Source organism: Pseudonaja textilis, chromosome 1 (assembly GCF_049901715.1).
Source record: "Pseudonaja textilis isolate UNSWEBS1 chromosome 1, rPseTex1.2, whole genome shotgun sequence".
Taxonomy (NCBI): Eukaryota; Metazoa; Chordata; class Lepidosauria; order Squamata; family Elapidae; genus Pseudonaja; species Pseudonaja textilis.
In genome coordinates, this window is record NC_141990.1 from 31617757 (window position 1) to 31640316 (window position 22560).

The 22560-nt window shown below is 38.5% G+C and overlaps 1 long non-coding RNA gene across 1 annotated transcript in view; it reads right to left on the bottom strand.

Annotated features, from left to right (window-relative positions):
- LOC148127557 (uncharacterized) overlaps positions 1-22560 on the bottom strand; it is a 275653-nt gene that overhangs the window by 198685 nt on the left and 54408 nt on the right. The window contains exon 2 of the long non-coding RNA XR_015742989.1: positions 7713-7778. This is a non-coding gene — a long non-coding RNA (uncharacterized LOC148127557). The remainder of the gene's footprint in view (positions 1-7712; positions 7779-22560) is intronic.

Here is a 22560-nt window from a genome sequence, read left to right on the forward strand (position 1 = left end):
ATTCTATTCTGTTCTGTTCTATTCTATTCTATTCCATTCCATTCCATTCCAGATGAAGAATTCTATACTTATCCTATTAAATTCTATCCTACTCCCTGTCAAGATCTTTTAAAGTCTTCTCTGTTTCATATAAACTATTTGCCATCTCTTCCACCTTTGTCTCATCTGCAAACATTGCAATTGTCCCCTCATCCAAGTTACTAATACAATGATAAATGACAAAGCAAAGCTCCACTCAATAGTTTCCTGTAACCTGAAGTGGATACATAAATAAACATTGCTTGGATGTGGTTATACAGTGAACTGTAAGTCCATCTAACAGATGCATAATTGAGCCCATATTTTATTATTTTGTTAAAAAGAATATCATGAGGCAATCTGTCAGATGCTTTGTTAATGTCCAGTTACATCTATGGAACTCCTTTGATCTACTAACTTAGTAACTTTAAAAAGAAGGTTATAAGTCTGGTCTGGTATGATTTGTCTGTGGGAAATCATGCTGGCTGCTGTTAGTACAGCATGTGTACAAGTAATCCCTTGGTTACAAGCGTTCCCTAGCAAATGTTTGAAGTTATGGGATAAGCGCCCCCTAACATTTACGAACAAGTCCCAAAATTATGAATGTTGCAGCACCACGGCAATTGTTTGCTCTTATGAATGACCATAAAGGCTCTAAACATGTCCAGGTCTTCACAGGCACTTTGTCTATGGAGACTCACTTACCTTGTAAATATCTCCTCTTGTGGTTTCTTATTCCTTCAGATTTCAGTGCATTCGCAGAGAACAGAGGACTAACATACCACAAGATCATGTGAGATAGGTAGATATCTTGTGCTATTGATCTCATGTGATCTTGCACTTTAGGCTTCTATTCTCTGCGAATTGAGGCCTAGACATTTGCAAATGGAGGGAAGGCTTCAATCCTTCAGACCTTCCCTCCATTTGCCATTTCCTTTCTGAAGCCTGCAGGGAGATTGTTTTCCTGTAGGCTTTGGCAGTCCTTTGCAAAATGTCTTTGTCAGCACCAGCAGGGGTTGGGAGAAGTGGATGTGTCCCTCCAAAGCTCTGTTCCTACCGGCAAAGACTTTTTGCAAAAGGCTGTTGAAACCTAAAGGGATGCAATCCTCAAGCACTTTATTGACAAGAAAGGCAGTCTACAGGGGTACACATCCCCCCGGGCCTCCTTTATCATTGCCAAAGGCCGACTCAAGTGTTCAGCAGCAAGAAAGGAGGCCCGGAAGGGTGTGTGCAGCCCTCCAGGCCTCCTTTTTTTATCATTGAAGGCTTCTTCAAGCCCTTTGCTGATGAGAAAGGAAAAAACAGGCAAAGAAACTGGCTGGAGAGGAGATAGATCTTCATAAGGTAAGTAACCTGGTGCAGGGGAGGGAGAATGAGCTATCTGTGATGGGGGGGCCTTGGTGGTCTAAACCAGGTGGCCTGTTTCACCACTAACCCCCATAGCCTTCCCCACCCAAGATACCTCATGTGCACTTAACGAGCCACACATTTGATTAGCGAATGTGTGAGCGAAAGCAGGGAGTGATCTCATTCAAAGTATGAGATTCACTCCTACAAGTCCTCAGTTTACAAATGGAATGGGCAGACATTCGTAACTCGAGGACTACCTGTATATACACGGCCTCACAAATTTTCTGGCTGATAATTTATTTGAGGATCTTGTCTAATCCAAACATCAAGTTGACAGGTTTCTGGTTTGCCAGATCCTCCTCCTCCTCATTATTTCATTTCCTATGCCTGTAAATTCCTATGCCTGTAACTTTCCTGTGTAACTTGTTTCACAGAATTTTCTTTCCTTTCTGAATATTTTTCTCCTTTAGGATTTCAAGTCACTGGATCCACCCTATTTTTCCTTGGAATTCATGAAAATCTATTCTTCTGAAGTTCAATTTGCAAGTTTTATTCTACTAAGCTTCCGCCCTTCCGGACATCACAAACTGAAAAATAATATGAGCAGTTCCTTCCAGTGTTCCTACAGTTCCACTTCTTCTATTAAATGGATTGGACCTTGGGTAAGAGACTTTTGAGAAAGTCCAGTGTTATAAAATAAAATGGGAAGTTTAAAAAAATCCCAGAGGAAAGCAGTAGCAAGGCATTTTTTTTTTTTTTAAATGCATGGGTGTTCATGAAACCACCAAGAGTCAAGGTCAATTTGAAGGAGTCTTTACTTTTTCAACACCAGGAGAGTTTGTATAAGATATATTTGATTGTATAATGCAACTACACCAACTTCTCTAATAATGGGGAAATGGAAGAGAATGTGAAAATATATTTAGCTAACCTCTATAATATGCAGCACAGTTTTTATTCCTTTTAATAGCCTAATAATATATCAGGCAGAGATAAATGAAAGATTATGTTAGATACCATCCAACTTGTAAAGCTCTTAAAAGAACAAGCCACTTGCTTTTAACACATTAACATTCTTTTATGATTGTGTTGATACTGTACATGAAGGGTGATGAGTAATTTGTTACCAGATTTTTTTTAAAAGCAGGCACACAATTGTCTTATAATTGGAATATTCTTATACTTGTGCAGCGGTATGCTATAGGCAAGTGTTACATTTTAATCAACAATTATATGCAGACATTTCTAAAAATGGAAAGTCATTATTCTGAATCTGCAAGATAAAGCTCCTTGGACCATGGGTCAGTTGCATCATGCACATTGTTTTTTCTCCCATCACAGTACTGATGCAATGAAGCAGTTCATGCCATTGTTTCTTCTCTTAACCTCCTTTTATTGTTCTTTGCTCAGATATGTTAATGGCCAGCTACATTAGCAACAGACAATTCAAGCTAGCTGCTTCAATCTTTTGATTCCTCCTTTGGAACAGTAAGCTCCTCCAGCTCTTTCTGCTTCAGACTGTATTGTCTGCCAGGAAATAAACTACTATGCTCCATGAAGAGAGAAGAAGATGGCTCTTAATCATGATGCAATGATCAGTTGGTTCATCATCATTATAATTTGATCAGGGTCTCTCCTTCATGTTGAGATCTGAAAGGCCCATTTTCATTCATGTAATGGTGAACAGATTTTTGGCTAAAGCATTGAAGATCTCAATTGGAAGAAATATTCTCCACATCCTGTCATATGCATTTATACGCATCTTTCCTGAACAAAGACACATAAAGGAGCTGGAGAAAATTTTTGAAAGGAAATGGTTCTTGGGGCAGAGAAGTTAGACACAGTGTGCCAAACAGCCAACAATCACTTGGCTCTAAGCCTATGAATTTCAGGGTAATGAGTTTGTTGAAACAGACATGCGAAGCAGCAGCAACAGTTTTAAGCTGCAGAGAAGGAAGAAACCTTCATGCTGACAGAGGCAACAAACTAATATAGCATCATTCTAGTTTGCAAATAAGCCTCACAGGATCGTGTGTCTGAGACACTTAGCCCCAAGTCCCAGGCCATCAGTATATTAAGCCATATATAAAACAGGGGACTGAAATCTGATTCTGGATTCAAGGAGCATAATGGCAACAGTGAAGGGTAGGGTGGCAAAACCTCCTGCCCTTCACATAGAGAGACAAAAACATTCTTTCACATAGCTAGTTAATTATGCAGTCAGGATTATTTGTCTCATTTCTTTTGTTTTGGTCTGAGATCTTCTCTGATTTTGGGATTGAAAAGCAAGATTGAATAAGATAGAATCCTGGGAAGATACAAGGAGGGTAAAAGAGAGATTCAATTCTCTAATTCTGATTTTTTAATTCAACAGGGACAGTAGCCAAGAATTTTTTTTAAAAAAAAAACAGAAATTGACATGACTATGTTGTCACTCCAGAAAAGAATGACCAGAACACCATTAAAGCCACACTGTAATCACCAAACGCTGGTAAAACTACACTGATGACTTCAGAAAGTTTTCTTTTTAAAAAAAGTATAAATGAATATGGAGAAAAGGTAATTCTACATATGTTTGTGCCTGCACAAGTGTGCACACACGCACACACCCACATCTTTGAACCAATTTTGGGTGAGTAAATTGTTCCTTTTAAACAGCTTCTGAAATCTCACTACTATTGTCTGCAGGCAAGTGTTTTGATTGGTTCACACCAGTGGTGGGATTCAATTTTTTTTACGATTGGTTTTGTGGGCATGACTTGGTGGGCATGGCAGGGGAAGGATACTGTAAAATCTCCAGTCAGAGGTGGTATTTGCCAGTTCTCTGAACTACTCAAAATTTCCGCTACCTGTTCTCCAGAACTGGTCAGAACCTACTGAATACCACCTCTAGTTCACACAGTTTATATTTGTATTCTTGCACTAGAAAAAAACAAGCAGCTAGAAGAGACAAGTCAGGCACTAAAAAAAAAATAGACTAGTTCCCACCTTGGGTCTTTCTCCCAATTACCATTTCCTCTATCAAGCTTCCTTTAGTTAAAAAACAAAAAGGCACTGAAGAAAATATGCACAGATTACATGTCTGTACTCTCAGCCAAAGTAATTGACCTTAATCTCAACCAAATTTATAGTTCAGCAAGGCATTCAAAAAAATAGACCACAACCTACTTCTTGGTAAATTAGAAAAATGTGGGATAGAAAGCATCATCACCAGATAGATTTGTAACTGACTGACAAATACTCAATGAGCGGTCCTTAATGGTACTACATGAAGCAACTACATGGAAGGAAAGTTCCGTCTTCGGCCCAGTACTCTTCAATATCTTCATAAACAACTTAGATGAGAGAATAGAAGGGGAACTTATCAAATTTGCAGGTGACATTAAGCTGGCAGGAATAGCCAACATTCCAGAAGACATGTTCAGGATCCAAAAAGATCCTGGCAGATTTGAATAATGGGCCCTATCCAATAATATGAAATGTAATGTGCAGAAAAACAAGGTTTTACACCTGGACAGGAAAAACCAAAGATACAAGTACAGATTAGGCAAAATCTATCTCAAAAACAATAACTGTGAGAGGGACCTTGGAGTCCTAATCACTTAAACATGAGTCAGCAGTATGCAGCAGCAGCCACAGGAGCTCATATAATCCTTGGTTGTATAAGCAGAGGCATAGAATCAAAATCACATGAAGTATTAATACCACTTTATAAAGCCTTAGTAAGAGCACATCTGGAATACTGCATTCAGTTTTGGTCACTACATTACAAAGAAGATGTTGAGACTTTGGAAAAAGTGCAAAGAAGAGCAGCTAAGATAATTAAGGGTCTGGGAACAAAACATATGAAGAATGATAGCAATAATTGGGCATGGCCAGTCTATAGAAAACAAGGACTAGGGGTGACATGATAGCAATATTCCAGTATTTGAGGGGCTGCCACAAAGAAGAAGGGGTTAACTTATTTTCCAAAGCACCAGAAGGCAAGACAAGAAAGAATGGATGGAAACTAATCACGGAGAGGAGCAACTTGGAATTGAGGAGAAACTTCCAAACAGTGAGGACAATTAACCAGTGGAATAGCTTGTCTTCAGAAGTTGTAGGTGCTTCATCACTGGGGGGTTTTAAGAAAAGACTGGACAGCCTGAAATGTTGATCTGAAATGTTATAGGGTCTCCTGCATGAACAGTGGGTTGGACTAGAAGATCTCCAAGATCCCTTCTAATTCTGTTCTGATTCCAGTGGGTGATGTTTAGCATTAATGTGCCATATTCTAAACTCTGCAGCCTTTACCACTGGTAAACATAATTAAGGGCTGATTTTTTTGACATATGGACTAAGATGAGTTGACCTGTGGGGCTTTATGCACTTTCACTCACATGCACTCAGCACAAAGCTAAGCATACACTTTATTCCTAGGCTGATCTCTCGAGCCCAAAAGCACAAGAGCAACAGGCAAACATATCACAAACTTCACCATAATGGGCATGCATTCAGCCATTGGATCAACATCTTTCAATTTATTAGCATGATAAAGGACACAATTATTTTGGATATGCCTGAATGCAATTTTCATTAACTTTGCAATGATTTATTAACAAAAGTGTCAGGAATGTAATAAAAGCAGTGGGACTCCTCAAAATGCCAAAATACAAGAAAAAAAATGAAGAATACAGCAGAATTTCCAAACATGCCTTGCAGCATCAGGTCAATAAGGTTGCCTGATTCTATCAAAAGCATCACCATGGTGAGTGAACTCTGCAATTAAGAAAGAATAAGCACAAAAAATGCTAACATCTCATTTGAATGTAATTATGCACAGATTACTCTTTACTGGAACCTGAAAGAAAGGGGGATTTCCAATTGTTACCCAAATTTATGCGGAATCCATAGATTTTAGTTAATTTCAAATAGACCGGGGCCCATATTATATATGTACGTATATGTGTGTATGTGTACACACACAAGCGTGTGTGTGTGTGTGTGTGTGTATGTGTGTGTGCATATTCAAAATTTTCACAATGCAACCTTAGGAAAATGGGCAAGTCCTATTATCTCTTAGATTTAGACTTAGAAAATATGTGTCCAGCTCTGGACAGAGAAATTTCCTTAAGCTTTTTGTTGTCTTCAGAATGGAATAAGTCTGGAACAACAGGACACTCTATTTGTTGAACAAAATGAGACAACATTAAGCACTGGTTTATCAAAGATAAACTAGTATCATAGATATTCTCTACTATTCTTGTTGACTTCAAAAGATTCCTACAAATAAATATAATTCCTCAACTGATGGTGCTATCCAGGTACAATGTGCCAACTTACAGTGGGTTTTTTTATTCAATCAATCAATCAACCAGAATAGATCTGGAAGGGACCTTGGAGGTTTTCTAGTCCAACCTCCTGCTCAAGCATGAGACCCTACATCACTTCAGATGAGTGACTGTCCAGTCTCTTCTTAAAAACCTCCAGTGATGAAGCACCCACAACTTCTGAAGGCAAGCTATTCCATTGGTTAATTGTGGATTTAAATTTGAAAAGTTAACCCCTGAACTGCTCAAGGCTTATAATAGTTTTCGCTTTGATCTTTCTATGTCAACTCTACATCCTCCTTTTCATTTATGGCTTTTAAATTGTAACTCCATATAGTTTAAACTTCAGCATGAATAACATTGAAAAGCTAACATTTTCACACTCAGTACTCTCTATGTTTGCATAACTAATTTGGATTTAATAGTGAAATGCTTCAATCCCTCTGCATTGGTGCAGTGGGAGCATTGAAATAACACAAAATACTGTATCTGGAAGGGATCCAATGAGAATGGCTTCCTATACTTGAAAGGATTGAAGTTGCCGAAAAGGCAAAATTCTAATGGTACTAACAATGCCAATGACATTTGTAAAAGGTGAGCATTTACTCAGAGTTAAAATGCTAAGGTTGCAAACAAAGAGTAATTCACAATTTGCCATAGTGATAGTCATAAAAATCCTTCTGAAGTTGACTGGACAAAGAGATCACCTGCCAATGAACTGAGGAGCTTTTCAATCAGCAAAAAAAAAAAAAAAAAAAAAAGATAGACATATGGGTCTATGAGAAAAAACACCCAGAGCGGTCAGTGTATTTCTTGGATTTAATTAAAATAACAGTAAAACGTCCCACTTAGGTGTGCATAGGAATGCAGGGCTGGTATTGTAGAACGCATTCCCCAAAGGCACCAGAATAGCTCACAAAGATAATACAGTACAATCCATGCTAAAGGGAGTAAGGAAGCCCACAAAGGTACTAAAAAGTTGCTCAAGATGTTCACAGGCTTTGTGCGACATCTGTGCAATGTGTATTTACTTACCATCTATATTATCAGCCCTCTCTGTACTCCATGTCCTGCTTTCTTCCATCTCCTTCTTCACCATCCCTGCGAGTACATTGGCAAGGTTAGTTTGCAATAAGTTTCCCTCTGTCGTTTGCATTTTAATATTATTTGATCTCATTTACATGTTTAAATTTGTTCCTGTAATAAAATTCATTAGTATGTTTATCATAACCACATAATGAATATAGCCCTTATGTAAAATAAAAAAAAATTGAAAGCACATTAGAGATGTTACAAGCTGTTTGAAATTACAGTGCTTTGCATATTATACCTTATTAATTAAATTATACATTATTTATTTATGTATTTCTTTAATCAGGGGCAACCAGTAGAACAATATTATATTAGCAGAAGAAATACAATACAGCTCCAGAGTTAATTCACATACAAAGGAAGAGACCAACCCTACATATAGAGAAACACCAATTCATTTGGCCAAAGAGTAGGAAAAGCCACTTTTCTAGCGGTGAGGCAAAAACAAGATATAATTATGCAAAGGATACTCTAGGTTTTACGCATGAATTTATCCATATTGCACATATGATAAAACAAAAGTCCTTGTTAAAATAATACCTTCTTTGTTTTTTTTATGAACAAAATGTCATCAGATATGCAAATACCAAAAAGTAATCAATAATTATTTGTTCCAATACCACATTAACATGCAGAGTTGGTTTGCAAAGTAAGCCCATTCTACTTTTTCTCTGCTGCCATTCACAAATGATGAAATCTAGGGAAATATAGGAAATATAGAATCAGTCTGCAAATTAAGGATTCTATCCAGATCTATGTAAGAACTAATAGGCCTCTCTGAGAAGGTCACAAATCTGAAGAGGGTATCTGTGGGATAGATTTTTGTGCTTAGTTTTTCCCAATTAGTTGAGGAAATTGTAGTTTCAATGTCACTGGAGGACTGATACATTCAGACTACAATTCCTAGAAATCCTGGCCTTGGAACATGTCTAGAAATTTTGAGGGCCAAACATTTGACTTTCCATCTGACATACAAGGTCCCAAGTGGAACCGGGGAAGAACTGCAACAACTCACCCTGTTTAATAAGGCTGTAGTTAAATTAACAGCAATTAACAGCCTCCTGGACTTAACAGATAACAGATAAACAGAGTTGGAAGGGACCTTGTAGGTCATCTAGTCCAACCCCCTGCCCAAGCGGGAGACCCTACACCATTTCTGACAGATGAGAGTCCAACCTCTTCTTGAAAGTCTCAAGTGATGGCACTCCTACAAGTTCCAAGGGCAAGCTGTTCCATTGGTTGATTGTTCTCACTCTCAGAAAGTTTCCACAATATCACATATAGAATATGCCAGATCTTTGAGAGCAACACTGCATACTTTAGCTTTTGTGTTGTTCATCTTGACTGGGTAAAGTTTAATGGAACAATGGACAACCCATCATTGGCTGATATTTACAATAGCAATAGCACTTAGACTTATATACTGCTTCACAGTGCTTTACAGCCCTCTCTAAGCGGTTTACAGAGTCAGCATATTGCTACCAACAATCTGGGTCCTCATTTTACCGACCTCGGATGGATGGAAGGCTGAGTCAACCTTGAGCCAGTGAGAGTCAAGCTGCTGGCAGTCATCAGAATTAACCTGCAATACTGCATTCTAACAAGTGCCCCACCACAGTCCTTGCTCACAATAGCCCATTCAGCCAACTCCACTTTTTGTGACACCCAGATGATCATTTGAAGTAAAAAAGCATTCTTCTAATACCCTCCAGCCAGCAGATTATTATTTTTAGAGATGTAAGGAAACAAGGAGAAAATTGCACCTGGACCCACAACAGGGGAGGCATCATTCAAAGTGAGGCCTGAAGTGCTCAAAAGATGTCATGTTCTACATATAGGACAACAACTGCATCACCTTGCAAACCAAAACATTCCTTGCATATTTTTGGTTTTTCTTATCCAGTCATTCACTGGACTTTAATGACAAACTGAATAAAGAGTCACTAGATAAAGCTATCAATAGCTACTATGAATGATTTTCAAGGATTGCAATTTACTGTCCATGTGCTTCCCAGTATCAAGTGGTTAGGAATCACTTGCCCTTCTACTGGGGCTTTGATTGGCCACTATAGGACATATTGGACAAGAACCAGTACAGGACAAGTTTTTTTCATGTTCGAAATAGCAGATGCCAAATTGTGTTCAATTAGTTGCAACAGGAATTGTTATAGCTGAAAATTTGGCTATTACACCTGAGAATGTAAAGAGCTGAACTGAAGCCATTTTGTGTTCGCCTTCTGAACTTTTGAAGCTCAGAACATTTATGTAATGTGTTTTCTGCTAGAATTATACAAGATTGCAAAGCTATGTACTTGGCATAAGTTAGAGGTATGTGCTGGAGCTCTCTGGCATTATAAATCACATTAAGAGATATTAATGGTCTTCTTATAATCTCTGTTATTTGAATAACAGGAAATCTGACTATAATGAGAATGTTGGGAGTTTTCCATGGAAGGTTGGAACTTTCTTATGAAAACCTTTTATAACTTCTATATATGGACAACAGGAAGTGTTATGTAACCATGTGATTTCATAAACCTATATAAGCTGTATTCACTAAATAGAAGTGTCCTTTTCTCCTAAACATGGTTTTGGAGTGAGAGGTCCGGTACTGTAGTATCTTACCTAATAAAGCATCCTATGGATCAGTTTATCAATAGTTGGTTAATTCATTTTTATGTACTTCTCACAGGAAGTACATACAGTCTGACATCATGGGTTGATAGTGAGTGATTGGCCAAAGTCACTCAGCTGGCTTTCCTAAGATGGGACTAGAACTGAATCCAGTTTCTAGCCTGATGCCTTAATCACTAGACTAAACTGCCTCTCAAAAAGTTAGCTTAAATATCATTAGAATAAACCATACTGTTTATGTTTTATGTTTATTTATTCTTCTAATTTTCATCCTTTTAGAGGGTTGTTGAAGCACTTGGAGGTTTATCTGTGTCCGCAGGGTCACCTGAGTAATGCTACTGGTTCCTGTAATCTGCAATTTTTCTCTGGAAATCAATTCCTACTCCCACAAAATTCAAAGGGTGTTAATCCCAAATTATATAGCTAAAAGTCTATAGAGATTCTCAGTCATTCAGGTCATGGTTGTCCCAAAAGTGCTTTTTCAGGAGGCAACTGGACTTTCTTGCTTTTTGTTTTGAAGACGTCAAACCTATTAGAGCTGAAGAAGCTTCTTGGATGAGAAGTGAAATGTCTTCAAAACAAAAAAACAATAAAGTCCAATTGCCACCTGAAAATGCACCTTTGGGACAACCATGACCTATACAATTTGGGATGAACACCCTTTGAATGGTGTGGGAATAGGAATGGATATTCAGAGGAAAAAAATGCAGACTACAGAAACCAAGAGCACTACTCAGGTGATTCTGAGGACACAATAAATCTCCAAGTGCTTCAACAACCCTCTGAAAGGATGCAAATTACCAGTTGTCTGCAAGTAATATAAATCCTTCCATTCCCCACTATCCTGTCAGAGCTGAAGAAGTTTCTTGAATGAGAAGTGAAACATCTTCAAAACAAAAAACAAGAAAGTCCAGCTGCCTTCTGAAAAAGCACCTTTGGAACAACCATGATCTGGATGACTGAGAATCTCTACAAATTCTTAACATGCAGACTTGTCCATAAATATATTGATTCTCAGACCCATCAAAAATGTTAGGTGTGGCTTTTGACCATAAAGATTTCCCACTTCTAATGCTGGGGATGAATATCAACAGAATCAGCTATAAAGCACATGGCCATTCTAATTATGAGTCCTATACTGGAAGAAGAAAGAGTACAAAACTGTTTGAGGGCTCATGAAAAAAATTTCTAAAAAAATGAGAAGCTGTCAGATTTCTTTCTTAAAAAAAATAGCAGCCTTGAAATTTGATATAGATAAATAAATAAGAAGGTGTCACCCATCATTCTGGATTCTGGCTCCCTGGCTATATTATTTGGGAAAGGGGAGGCAGATTTCAAGTACAAGTTTTAATTCAATATATCACCATGTAGCTTTATAGAAAAGAGTAAAATACTGTGAACACCGCAGAGCTTGGCTTTCTAGGTAAGATATAGTCATATTCACAACCATAGCATTTCATTAAACCAGTATTGTACGGTGAATAATTGGCCTGCTCCAGCTCCCAATGCAAAGCAATATTAGATTCCAATGCATATTGATTTTTTCTTAAAATACCCTGGACAGCTTGAGCTCAAGAAGATGAATGTTGAGGAAAGTTATGAGTTTGTGTGGCAAACCAAGGAAACTATTTTCCTTATTTTTAGCAGTTTAAAAAAAGATAGAAAGAAAAAGAAAAGGGCATCAAGGATCTCTTCTAAATATCTATTCTCCAATATGTAATAGTAAAAGAAAAAAAAAATCAGCCCCTACCTTCCTTAAAGTATTATTACAAGATTGACTATTATTACCTTGATAAAAATTCATTTAGTTTTGAAGTCTGAACGCTGACTAATCCAAGCTAATTAGGATAACAATGTAGAAATAACTGAAGTATCTATTGCTAACCAACAATCTTCTAATGGACTAAAATTGTGTCTTGGAAAAGGACAATGACAGGATATATATTTAGGCTGCTGCCTCATAATATTCTTGAAGTCTACAAAGGAAAAGGAAAAGATCAACACAGCTTATTTATTAAGTGTAAATGTTTCTATGACAGAATTTTTTGGGGGTGGAGGGTGCTACATTTTGTGAATGCTGTTGTCAGAGGAGTATTGTACACAATGTACAATGTAAAAGAAAACAGAAACAGAATGAGATTGTACAGTAAAAATAATGTTCCTGACAAATCAGATTTTTTTTCTTTCAAAAACCACATTTCTAATGTAATAGAGGCAGCACTATTTTCAGAACTGTGAGGGCACTTGCTAAAATTGCAGAAGCAGCTCAATTTAATTGAGTGAAATGGAGACTGATTGCCTCAAGTGTCCCCAAATACGCCCAAGCCTAGGAAAGCTGAAATGTAATAAAATGTATGCAAAATAGCAATGGAAATGTAAAATATGCAAAACAAGGGGGGAAAAGGAGGTGTACTTGAATTAGATCCAGCTCTGGAATTAAAATTTAGTTCTTCGCCCATCCATTCCTATTACATTTTGGGCTCTGTAAAGAAAAATATCTTTTGTTTTCTCAATTCTCACACAATTTTATGAAAAAAGAAAAGACTTTGAAAGGCATTCTCATGGATGGATTGTATGTTATTGCATTTATAACATGACATGGTAGCCAAAAGATGTGTGTAAATGTTCTGTCCAACCCTGTGCAAAACCCACTCTTCACATCTGTAATCTTCCTGCTCCCCCCACCCAATCAGAATGAGAATCAGAGTAGAGCTGGAAGGAATCTTGGAAGTCTTCTAGATCAATCCCCTGCTCAAGCAGACCTTATACCAGGTGTCATACTCAAGGCCTGGAGGTTGGATCCAGTCCATGGGGTGCTTAGATCTGGCCCACAGAGCTGCCCTGGAAACAGCAAAGGACTAGCCTGTGGTGCTTCTGCCAATGAAAATGGAGCTTGGAAGAGCTGTGAGGTCTGTTTTTGCTGGCAGAGGCCGTAGAAGGCCGTAGCAGCTGAAAACAGAGTTTGGGAGCCTGTTTCAACTGGCAGAACACTTAGGCCGCCACAGGCGCCCCCGACATGAGTGATGTCAAAATGCCCATGCCCACCCGGGCCCCCCGATGTCAAACACAACCCTGATGCAGTCCTCAATGAAATTGAGTTTGGCACCCCTGCCCTATACAATTTGAGACAAGCGACTGTCCAATTTCCTCTTAAAAACCTCCAGTAATGAAGCACTTACAGCTTCAGAAAGCAAGCTGTTTCACTGTTTAATTGTCCTCACTGTTAGGAAGTTTCTTCTTAATTCCAGGTTGCTTCTCTCCTTGATTACTTCCCATCCATTGTTTCTCATCTTGCCTTCTAGTGCTTTGGAAAATAAGTTGACCCCTTCTTCTAGACTAGTCATGCCCAGTTCCTGCAATCATTCTTCATATGTTTCATTCTCCAAGCCTTTAATCATCCTACTTTATTCTTTGCACTTTTTCCAAAGTCTTTTTTGTAATGTGGTGACCAAAACTGGATGCAGTACTCCAGGTATGATCTTACTAAGGCTTTATAAAGTGGTACTAATCACAAAATCACATGATTTTGATTCTATGCCTCTCTTTATATAACCAAGGATTATGTGAGCTCTTTTGGCTGCTGCCACAACTGCTGGCTCATATTTAAGTGATAGTCTACTAGCACTCCAAGATCCTAAATTGATTGGCCTCCTCGCCTTTGTAGGAGCCCACCCAATATTGGAACACTGCTATCAATCCTTCGTTTAATTTGACTAGATGTACTTGATTCCTGCAACAGTTCTTCATATGTTTTACAAAGCCCCCTAAATCACTCTTGTTGCTCTTCTCTGCACTCTTTCCAGAGTCTCAACATCTTTTTTGGTGGTGGTGATCAGAACTGGATGCAGTATTCCCAATGTGGTCTTACTAAGGCATTGTAAAGTGATACTAGAATTTCATGTGATTTTGATGCTATCCCTATATTAATACAGCCTTCTCAACCTTAGCAACTTTAAGATGTGCAGGCTTCGATCTCTGACAATTCTGGGGGTTGATGTCCACACATCTTAAAATTGCCAAGTATAAGAAACCCTGATCTAACAGGTAGATAGGCTGATAAATGCTTCCCAAAAAGCTTGTCTTTAGTCAAAACAAAAAATTCCATAATTATTGTTCTGATAGCTTCATTAGCTGAGTTTCTAACAGGCTTTTCAGAGACTAAAAACTCCATACTACCATATCTATCCAAGTATACAGGGTAGTAGGCAGATCTGTGTTTTGCCAAGAAAGATAAAAGCCTTCCGTCAAATCTGTAAAGTAGGCTTGTATTATTATTCCCCATATCATACTAGGGAATATTGCAGACCACAGGAAAAAATGACATTTATTCCAGAATTCTCTCCCACATTAAACACCTTAGCTTCCATACTACACTAATTCTCAAATCAAACTAGTGTTCTTTAAAAGCACAACAGAACATTCATCATTTGGCACAGCCAAGGGAGTCAACACACAATCCAGTTCACATCAGCACTCACAAGCAGCTCAACAAAATGCCTAGCTAGGTGACAAGCACCAAAATGATCTTAGAAAGTTATGCAGGGTGGAACTTTATTATTACCTAAATGGGACAGCAAAAAGAAATCCCCAAACCATAGACTAGACCATGGAGTGTCAAACTCGATTTCATTGAGGGCCACATCAGGGTTGTGTCTGACCTTGGGGGGCTGGGGTGGGCACGGCCAATTCCATAACACTTGTGTGATCAAATGCCACTTTTGCTAGTAGTTTGTTTTGCTAGCACTCTGCCAGCGAAAATGGAGCTCATGAGGGAAACACACAGCCCCCCCAGACTCTGTTTTTGCCTGTGGTGGCCTCCCGCAACCCTCTGCCAGCAAGCTCCATTTTCACTGGCAGAGCGCTGCAGGAGGCCGTCGCATCTGAAAACAGAGCATGTGGTCCTCTCAAGGTCTGTTTTCACTTGCAGAGGCACCATGGGCCAGTCCATTGCTGTTTCCAGGGCGGCCTCACAGACCAGATCTAAGCACCCCACGGGTTGGATCTGGCCTGTGAGCCTTGAGTTTGACACCCCTGGATTAGACTGAGAAATGAGGAGGGAAATCCCAGAAGAAGGCAATTGTTGAAGGCACAGTAAAAAAAATACAACATAGTATGAACAAATCTTTACAAAGGCATTTACAAGATCCTGCACTTTTTTCCAAATATTGAAGGACACATTAACCTGGTGCTTCACAAGCTCTTTTGTACATGCATGTGACATCATGATGTGTGTACAAAAAGGGTGGAGCTTGCTTAGATTAGCACAAAGCTATATTTTTCATTTGCCCACTGATTTCCTCAGCAGGGACCTGGTTTGGAGAGGTATCAATTTTAGAAAGTTTATGAAGCCACACCACTACCATTACTTAAAACGATCTTGAAAAGAATAGGTGTTCCAGCTTCAAAGTGCTAGGGGAAAAAGTCTTTTAAGGGATTTTTTGAAAATCAGGCTCCAAACTATTAAGATGGTTTGTTGCCAACCACTGTACTGTTGCCAAGAAAATGACATAGATGCATGCACAAAGATAAAAGGAGATAAGTGGCTATTAAAAAAATGTCAGCAATAACACTCCAGTTCAAAATACTCACCTTAGCCCTGGATTCATAAGATGGATTCTTAGTACTTCTTTGAATTATTCCTTTTAACATTTGAGTTAAGATGTCTGAGAGAATGTTTGTAAAAGCTTTATGTTCACATTACAGATAACATTCAAGCTTGTAGGACTCTTAACACAGTACCTTGACATCCGCTCTATTTCTGCAATTAAAGAATTCTGAGCTCAGGCATTTGCTCACATATCCTTCATGTACAACAACAACAACAACAACAACAACAACAACAACAACAACAATAATATAAGCCATTCCTGTTTCTCAAACACAATTTAAACAGTACAACTGCAAGATGTAGAAAGAGGACATCTATTGCCTCAATTGGGAATTAGAAGGTATTTTTGCTTTTGCTTACTCCTACTCCCCAAAATGATACCTTCTATAAAATAGACAGTTGTATCATGGGGAGAAGGGAGTGAATAAAACAGTATCATTGTGTCTCTTCAAAGTGAAGAAAAGCTAAAAGGCAACGCTTGTCCATGCTGTCATAGTTCTGCCCTCTTGTGCATGCACGGGGTGAAGCAGCAATTAAGTGACAGAATTGCTTCTCGATGTGATACAATCCCATTTTTTGCAGGAACCCTTGGGCTTGACCTATATGCACCCATAAGCTTGGAGTGACAGAATGAACTTCTTCTCAAATTTTGTCCATGTGAGGATGCTGCCCAGTATCTCCCTATAATTGTGCAAATTTTTAATTCTTCATGTTTTTTTTTTTTTAATTCACAGAGGAAAAAGGATCAATGGAGATTAACACAGCCTATAACAAATCAAACAAAGAAATTCCTGGCTCTGGTTAGATTTGTGTTTTCTTGTCGGCATTTGAACCACACAATGACACAAAAACTAAAACACAGTCTCTTTCTTTTCCTTCTCACCAACTGCTAATCCAATCAAGAACTTACCTAATAAGTCCATAATGGGATATTTGCTTCCCAAGAGAAGCCAAGCTTTCTCATCACTGAAGAAAATTACCATCTTTTTCTTTCTCCAGTGCAAACAGGACCCACACACATCACAACATTTGATGGTAAGCCCTTAGGCAGGAAGAGTTTAAATTACAATTAAGAGATCTATTTCTGCCATTAACATCTGGGTGATAAGGCACTGCATGGATAAAAGGAATGTTGCATTTTTAAGCCCAGATCAGAATGCTCGAGTCAGAGATAAGACAGCCTGTTACTTAAACAGCATGATCTAGTCAAAGCCAAGCATATTAGAGTTGCACTGATTACAATGTGAGATGGTTAACCACATTATTAATTCTCCTATTAAAATTAATGGGACTGACTTGACTTGTGCGCTCCCGGCTTCAAAGACCAAATAATAAGATTCAATGGAGCTACTGAGTATATACCCTAAGTTGATGGTCAAGTGAATGGTTTTCACTGATTCATCATCAAGCTGGCCTTACTACTGGGTAGCTGCTTCATGTGGCAGACTGAGAAAGTGTCCATTTGAGACCAAATCTTCATCTGCTGTACTTCTGAACTTTGTCTGCCCCTCACATCTAAGTTATGCTTCTTTACAAATGAAGTTTTTTGGCAACTGAGTGACCAGTTGAAAAAATTGTGAAAGTGCTGGGAAAATACTGCAAACTGTCATAAGCACTCTCCACCAGGTTGTTGAATTAAAGTATGGTGTTCCTAGGATGTCTCCCAATGACTGTTAGCTGAATTGTAAATTCATCAGCAGATCTGCATCTGAGAACCTGACTGTTACATTGTGAATCTGTAATGAAGTGGATTAAGAGAAAGAATGTGAAGGAATTTGAAGAAACTGGATTTGGGGAATGTGTATAATAGTCCTAAGGTACCAATGATTATCGAGAATATATTAGAATAACATCACGGTAGTCATGAATAAGGTGAAATTAGGAATTGATAGTTCCTACAGATGTGGAATGAAAGAGAAGGTGTCACATCAAATACACAAACATTGTCGAACAAGCATAACATAAGCACAACTGCTACTAAAAACAAAATAAAAGGCCAGACAAAATCATAGCTGCCCACAAGCATAATGCCATGCCCAGTCACAAAACCTTTGCTCACCCCTACTCTACAAAAAACACCAACATTGGAATAGTTAAGAAAATTCAAGAAAAAGCATTATCTAAAATGATTTTATAATTTTAAAAATAAATCTATCGTTCATTTTTCCCTTTGGAGAGCTTCTATGAAGGGTGTCCCAAAGATGCTTTTTTTTTCAAGAGGCAACTGGACTTTCTGGTTTTTCTTTGAAGACGTTTCGCTCCTCATCCAGGAAGGATGAATGAGAAGTGTTTCCCTTCTTTGATGAGAAGCAAAATGTCTTCAAAGAAAAACCAGAAAATTCAGTTGCCGCTTGAAAAAAAAGCACCTTTGGGAAAACCATGACCTGTATGACTGAGAATCTCTATAGACATTCTATGAAGGGTGGTTGTGCTGGTGTGACATTTTGGATTGGTGCTCCAACTATTACAACAGAATGAAGAGGAAGAAACAGCTACAGTCATTCTGTTTTTCCCATTGCGTGTGATAGGAAATGCCAGTGCTTCAGAAAAGGTGAGAGAGAAAAACTTTAAACAGCAGAGATATTGCCAAAATAAAGTGCATTTATAAAAAAAATTAGCAAAACAACACAAAATTCACTCAGTCTTGCCATATGGTAGCAAAACCTATATAATTCTCTTGATCTTTAATCTCTATGCCAATGTCTGTTTGACAGATTATGGTTTCAGCCTCTGACAAATCTGCTTAGAGAATTTTTGGCTGCAAACTTTGGCACAGCAACCACTGTCTGAAATACATTCAAAAGGCTAAACATGTTCATAATAGCTACTTTACACACATTAGTAAGCTTCCCTTCAGGACACCATTTTTTTTTAAGTGACCACATTCATTTTTTTTAAGTGACTGCAGGCTTGTTCACAAAGAAAATGGACAATTTCTTTTCTTTTCCTTTTTAAAAGTGTTTATTTAACACAGTGACTCTTTGGAAATCTCTTGCAAACTGATCAAGCTTATTGCCAACAGATAGCAATTGCAGCAAGAGATTATTACGGTCATTTTTCATGTAATTGGAAGGTTATGTTTGGTTGCTATGACTTGTGGGCTCAATGCCTCATTTTTATAATCCTTTATAAAAGGCGTTCTTTGCATGTCACAGAAATACGCCAGGCACCAGGAGATAAATAAACACTGCTGAGTGAGTATTTTAACATCTGCCCATGACTCCTTTTATCTATTATCAAATTTTAGCCTGTTTCAATGATCTAAACTAAAAATAATCTGATTTTAAGTTTTCAGGACTTGGTGCTGATGAGAAGTAAAAGAAAAAAAGCAGTTGTTTATCAAAGGAAATACTTCTGTTCTAGGAAAAATTATTTTGTATTTGAAGAAAATTTAAATTATAGACTAAATTGAAGGAGAGATGTGTGAGTGTATATATAAATGTTCATAGTGTGTGTGTGTGTGTGAGAGAGAGAGAGAGAGAGAGAGAGGAGAAAAAAGATGAAGTGAGCAGCTTGTATTACATCACAAATATTACAGGCTGGGGTGGCAATCTCTTCTAACCTAAAGAACATGAACAACAAAGAAACACATAAACAGAATCTCACAAAATCGTGACAATTTCATCTGTACATTTCAGGAAATTTATATGATTCACATAAGGAAATCATCATGTGAAATGAGTAGTCTCATAGGAATTCATGCAAGATCACTGAACTGCTTGTGGGGTTTTAGAGAGATCTCATGAGGTTTTGGTAATCTTTTAAGAAATCTCATAAGAGATCACAGAAACAAAAAATCATGGACATACACTGTTCAACACCAGCCAGTTGCAGGAATTTAAATTGCTTTGTAGCTGGGTCATATATTTTCTCATCTTTCTGTTAGGTTGTATATACTGTATTGCAATATATTATATGGTCTCACTACAAATTGCATTTCTACTCTCTTAACATAGGCACTAATGAAATGAGTTCAGCTCTTGGTAGCTCTAATTCAAAAGCCAGAGTAAATTCTTATAGCGGGGTGTCAAACTCAAGGCCAGGGGGCCAGATCTGGCCTATGGGATGCTTAAATCTGACCTGCAGGGCCACCCTGGAAACAGCAAAGGACCGGCCTACACTACCTCTGCCGACCAAAAATGGAATTCACAAGGGCCACTCATGGCCTTCCTGAGCTCCATTTTTGGTGGTAGATGGTTACAGGAGGCTATCACAGCTGAAAATGGAGCTCTGGAGCCCATTTTCACTGGCAGAGCACTCAGACCACCTCAGGTGCCCCCAAACAAGTGACAAGCTGGCCACGCCCAGCCCGGACATGCCCACCTCAGCCCTCCAAAATCAAAACTAACCCTGGTGCGGCCCTCAATGAAATAGAGGTTGATAACCCTGTCTCACAGGAAGGAATCCATCCTGAGACATGAAAAAATGCTACTAGTGGAATAGTAAATATATAACTATATAGCCACTAGCCATAATTACTACTGGTAGTTCTCACTTAGTGATGGGACCATAATCTCCATTGGTAAACTGAACAGCTATAAAGTCTTATGTCACGTGACCACATCATCAAGCAACAGCAATCTCAGCAGTACCATTGCTGTTGATAATCAAGGATCATGGATTGTCAAGAGAGGATCTTCTTGTAACTTCCTGCCAGCTTCTAAGAAGCAAAGTCATTGGGGAGGGCAGCCAGAAGTCACAAGTCCCAGATGGCTCGCAAGTATTCTGGAGAGTGGCTGAGGCTGAGTGCTATAGAGTGTGGCTGGATGGAGGAGTGGCTACTATGGCACAAGCTTGCTGTAGTGAACACTGGTTGCTACAGAGTGCAGCAGAGCAAACTAAATAATTACTGCATGGATGTGTACACTACAGAGTGTGGTTGGTGGCAGAGGAGATATTCAGCAGGTTCTGACCAGTTCTGCAGAACCGGTAGTAGAAATTTTGAGTGGTTCGGAGAACCGATAGAGGAAATTTTGAGTAGTTCAGAATAGCACCTCTGACTGGCCCCGCCCCCATCTATTCTCTGCCTCCTGAGTCCCACTGATCGGCTGGGTCTTCTTTTGCTGCCCTGCACAGGAGAACATAGCTGGAAAGCAGGTTAGTGGGGTGGGGAGAGAATGGGGATTTTACAGTATCCTTCCCCTGGAGTGGGGTGGAAATGGAGATTTTGCAGTATCTTTCCCAGCCATGCCCACCAAGCCACACCCACCAAGCCACACCACGTCCACCAAGACACACCCTCAGAACTGGTAGTAAAACAATTTGAATCCTACCACTGGTTGGTGGGTATGCTATGGAGTATGAGATTTCTGTGATCTAGTCAAGTTCCTTGACAAAATAATAAGCAGGAGCAACTTAGATGGACAATCTGTCACTTTCACTGAGAGTTGAACTCTTCCACATGTCTTAAAGTTGCCAAGTTTGAGAAATAATGAGTTAGACCCTATCAACAATTATAATTATTAAAAGATAACATATGCTTGGTGAACTAAACTGGTGAAGACTCAGTGACCTGGTCAAAGTATTTTACCATGAAATAAGCAAGGGATCTGACAAGCGCATGATCAACACAGATTCTTTTTTAACATACAGTAATGTAACAGTATAATAATGTATGGTGAGAGCTACAGAATTGCCAGCAATCTGCATGACTGTTTCCCCTCTTTTTTACAAACTTCTCTCCGCTTTAACAGCATTTGTAATGTCATCACATCAAACATGCTTGACTGTTCACATTGCTGTCAGCCAATAGAGGAATCCAGGTGTCAAATAATGTGATGAAATTTTCTTAAGCATTGTATGAACTAGAGCCAGAGACTGCCATCAGATAGAAGCCAAAGTGTGAAAAAGGTTGAGTCGGAGGTCCCGCAATACACAATCAGGCTCTCAGAGCCAAAAATCAAGCAAGAGCCAGGAAATATTTATATCACAGTTTTGGGCAGAGACTAAGATATGGCCTAGACTATTTTTCTGTTCCCAACTCCACCATACCCCGAGCAAATCTAGATTATTCTGGTGAGACTTGATGGCAAAACCAGAAACTTTTTTTGGAATTGAATTTATCATAGTTTGTTTTTTGCAATTTAAAAGCCTACAAATGCAACCTCCCCAAAAGAAATAAAGCTTAACTGTTTTTGATTTTACTCCTTAGGAAATTAAGACTGGCTAGAAATAACAGACCCACACATTCTGATGTTGATCACATTTATAATGTGTTTTTCCAAAAGATAGATAACCACCACTTTTTCCAAACAATTAAAATATCAGAATTTGAAAACAACTTGTGAAGACATATTTTTCATAATAAAACTACAAAATATTCCAAAATCCTAATAAAAACCAATCCATTGAAAATCACCAAGATTGCAAAGCCAATTAATCATATAATATCAAATCAAACCAAAAGAATTCAATGAAAAGGATCCAATAAATTAATTCATTTAAATAAAATGAATCTCCATTTTTGTCTGTTGTATTACCTGTATTTAATGTTTTATTTGTAAACCACTAAGAGTCATTGGGAATCAGGTGGCATAGATATAGTATGTA